Source organism: Macadamia integrifolia, chromosome 5, assembly GCF_013358625.1.
Source record: "Macadamia integrifolia cultivar HAES 741 chromosome 5, SCU_Mint_v3, whole genome shotgun sequence".
In the NCBI taxonomy this organism is placed as follows: Eukaryota; Viridiplantae; Streptophyta; class Magnoliopsida; order Proteales; family Proteaceae; genus Macadamia; species Macadamia integrifolia.
The window spans coordinates 30497302-30501473 of record NC_056561.1 but is presented as its reverse complement, the minus strand read 5'-3'; the positions used below and the strand labels follow the sequence as shown (position 1 = coordinate 30501473).

Genomic DNA, 4172 nt, shown 5'->3' with positions numbered 1-4172 from the left:
AGATTGTCCAAATCTTCTCTCTCCTCCACATCATCACCAAAGATTGTCCAAATCACACAAAGGAAGAAAAAAATCGTCCCTAGGAGAGAGAAAAAAGAAGAAAAATAAATTAGAAAATAAAAGGAAAGAAAATAAGCAAAAAATTATAGGAAATTTTTCAAAATTTATTTCTCTCTTCTCTCTCCTCCATCTTAGCACTTTTGGACTCAAAAGATCTCACAATCAATTGTGGGTTTCTCTCTTTTAGGAAAGAGAAAATTGTTACCCTACCTCTCCATTCCCTATAAATACAACTCATGTAAGAGGAGGACACAATTCATTCTTCTTCTAGTTTTCTTTAGTTGCTCTCTCTCTTCCTCTTTCTCTCTTTAGTTCTAGTTCTTCTCTATTTTTGCTTTAATCACTTTTGTAATATTTTTTTTTATGTCAATTAATGCAAGCACTCTTTTATTTTTATTCAGTTCTTTTTATGTTTATGATTTATGCAATTGAGTTGTAATTTTTTAAGTTATAGTTCTAGGCTTAGATCTAGGTGACAAGATCACGAGCTGTGGAGCAATTTTTTTTTTCAAGTTCAAGCATTGATTCAAGTAAGTAGGCTCCCTCAGTAGTCTTCTCTCCCCCCTCTCATTCCTTCTTCTGACTACCCTTTCTTTCTTAATTTAGGATTTTTATTTTCAGTTGTTACATTATTGCTATCCCTCTCCCCCAAGGTTCATGGCTAGTGTATGTGTTGGCTTTGCCCCTCCTAGCCATAGAACCATCAATTTATTATTTTATTTTAATTGTCTCCCTTTCCCTAAAGCCAAGTAGAGAAACCCTTGTAAGAGTGACTCTCTGGTCAAGTAGGGAAGCTCATATTATGATGCATCCCTCGGGCTAAGTAGAGAAACCTACTTGTGAGTCTCTCTCTAGCTTTATCCCCTTTCTTTTACTTTATTTTTATTTCAGCTTTTATTTTTTCCTTTATTATTATTATTTTTAATTGCATGGGTTGTTTATTTTCAGTTATTTATTTATTTATTTATAATTGCGTGGCTTGCGTCTTTAAATTCTTAGATGACGAATGGTTAGGACGTTATTTTTAGGATAGTAATTAGAATTGGATCACAATCATTAATCAGTTCACTTTCGCATTATTAAAAGAAATAAAAAATAAAGTGGCTGCTCTCCCTGTGTTCGACCCGTAGCTACACTGATCCGTACGCTTGCGGTTACATTTTAAATCTCAAACAATTTTTTGGCGCCGTTGCCGGGGAGACAGTTCCATGTTATTTTTCACTTTCTTTTGGTAAATCGGAGTGCTTTGTTTGCTTTGTTTTATATTTTTTTTTTTTTTATTGAATTCCTGAGAAGAACAACTTGCAATAATAGTTGTATCAGTGGAGGTCGCCATACCTCACAGTATGATAAAGACAGGTTTCGCCCTGTAGCAGTACCTCAGGAATTGACCTGAGCAACCCCGGATCCCTGTCGGTAAGCTCCCAAAAACCAAAAAAATAAAAAATAAAAAATAAAAAAAAATCAAAAAAATAATAATAAAAAAAAAGTTTTGCTATCCATTCTTTTGTGCTTGTCTTACTTTAGTTGTGGGTAGTTTTTCTGTTGCATGAGTGTTAAGTGGGTACGTAATACTAAGAATCGGTTAGAAAGAAGAGATCCAACAAGTAGTGACCCTATACGTTTGCTCTCTTTAAAACCCTTCAATATGGGAGACCAACAGCAAAACCCTTCACCTAAATCTCTGAAAGATAGGTTCTACCCTGCTAGAACAGCCCAACCTTCCTGCATAGTTCTGCCACAAGCCCAGGGCAATAATTTTGAACTCAAATCTCAATACATCACTATGTTGCCCCACTTCCATGGGTTGACCTCTAAGGATGCATACCTATTTCTAAGGGAATTTGAAGAGGTATGTGTTCTAATTAAGATCCAACAGCTTTCTGATGATGCTGTTAAGCTTAGGTTTATCACTTTTGCATTGAAAGACCAAGCTAAGAAGTGATTGTATGGATTACCCACAAATTCCATAACCTCATGGGAACAGTTCACAGTTGTCTTCCTTAAGAAGTTTTTCCCAACTCACAAGACCAATAAGCTTAGAAGTGATATCCTTCAGTTTAGGCAAAAGCCTAGTGAGTCATTTTCCAAACTTATGGAGAGATTCAAGGATCTACTCCAAGAATGCCCTCACCATGGCCTAGACCTATGGCATTTATGTCAAATAATTTATGAGGGTATTGATTACCCAACTAAACAAATGATAGAGTCTATGTGCCCTGAGGGATTCACATCCTTTATAGATGAAGAAAAGGCATGGGAATTTTTACTTGACTTAGCTGACAAAACCCATGAGTAGGAATCAACCCAAGAGAGTGAAAGAACCATAGGAGGAAATGGATATTTTGTGGATGGGATAATAGCCAAGGAAGCCCATTTGGATAGCCTAATCAAGAGAATTGATGCTATTGTTCCTAGAGAGCCATCATCAGTCAATTTGGTTAAGATTTGTGCTTGGTGCCAGTCCCCTGGACATGTCATAGAAGAATGCCCCAACACCTCTGGGGGCACTTCTAATGATAGTGTTAATGCCTTATATCAGAATAATCCATATAGTAACACCTACAATCCAGGATGGAGAAACCACCCAAATTTCTCTTGGAATCAGGGCAACCAAGCAGGACCTTCCAATTTCTATAATCAAGGTCAACCTGGACCCCAAAGGCCTCCCTTTGCACAACAATCTTTTTTTCAAAATACTTTTCCTAGGTCAAATTTAGGACCTCAAGCGAGTTTTCCTAGGGCCCCTCTTCTATCATCTTATCAGCAACCCCCTGGGTTTACCAACACTGGAGAGGCAAGTAGAATAAGTGACTTGAAAAAAAATATGGCCCTCCTCATGACAAGCCATCAAAATCTTACGAGAGAACTTACCCAAGTTGTCTCAATTATGCGTGAGAGGGAGAAGGGAACTTTACCCAGTCAACCAGAGTCTAACCCTAGGCATCATCAGCCTGTTAGTTCACAAGGACCAACTATTGCACCACTGAATATAGTACAAGGTCAGACTCAACAAGGGCCCTCTAACCAATGTAATGTTGTTTATGCCCTTAGGAGTGGTAGAGAGTACCTACAGAGCGTTCCTAAATCTTCCCCATCTATTACTCCTGTTAACTCTTCTTCAATTGAGGACACAAATGTGCCTCTTGTTCCAGGTTCGTCTGATGAACCTAAAGATTTTTCTGAAACTAAAGATGATTTGGTTGAGGAAACCAAAAATGATTCTTCTGAACAGGGGCAAATCCCTAACAGTCCTTATGTTCATCCTGTCCCATTTCCTAATCGCTTGGTAAACAAAAAGAAGACTGCTTCCATGGACAAAATTTTAGAAGTCTTCAAAAAGGTAGAAGTAAACATCCCTCTTTTGGATGCCATATCCCAGATCCCCGCCTATGCAAAGGTACTGAAAGATTTGTGTACTCACAAACGTATCACTAGTGTGCCTAAAAAGGCGTTCTTGGCAGGTAACATTAGTTCCATAATTACTCAGCCTATAGCAGCCAAGTATAAGGATCCAGGGAGCCCTACCATATCTTGTGTCATAGGCAACACCTATATTGAGCATGCCTTACTTGACCTTGGCGCAAGTGTGAATCTTTTACCTTACCATGTGTACAAGCAACTAGGATTGGGAGAATTGAAAGCCACTGGAACTACTCTTCAGTTGGCAGATAGGTCTGTTAAGATTCCTAAAGGGATGGTTGAGGATGTCTTACTAAAGGTGGGGGAATTTATATTCCCTGTTGATTTCATTGTGTTAGATACTAAGCCCTTCTCAACCAAGGATGAGATCCCAATAATTCTAGGAAGACCATTCTTGGCTACCAGTAATGCATTAATCAATTGTCGGAATGGTTTCCTAAGATTATCTTTTGGTAACCAAACTGTTGAGTTTAACATGTTTAGGATTGGCAAGCAACCACATATGGAAGAAGAGATCAATATGCTTGAGGATTTTTTGGATTTTTCTGATGATTTAGTTACCAACTTTGATATTGATTTTGATTCAGAATTCCAAGAGTGTATGGATGAGTTGGATGATGATAGTGAAAATTTCTTTTCTGAAGTCTTGAGTCTTCACACACTTGTGGAGCCCTTAGGACCCCTTTCCA

The 4172-nt window shown here is 38.0% G+C and overlaps 1 non-coding gene across 1 annotated transcript; it reads right to left on the bottom strand.

The window, feature by feature from the left end:
• Positions 1-2095: 2095 nt before the first annotated feature.
• On the bottom strand, positions 2096-2202 carry LOC122080425. The gene has a single exon (XR_006140720.1). It is a non-coding gene; the product is annotated as a small nucleolar RNA R71 (small nucleolar RNA).
• Between the last annotated feature and the right edge of the window lie 1970 nt (positions 2203-4172).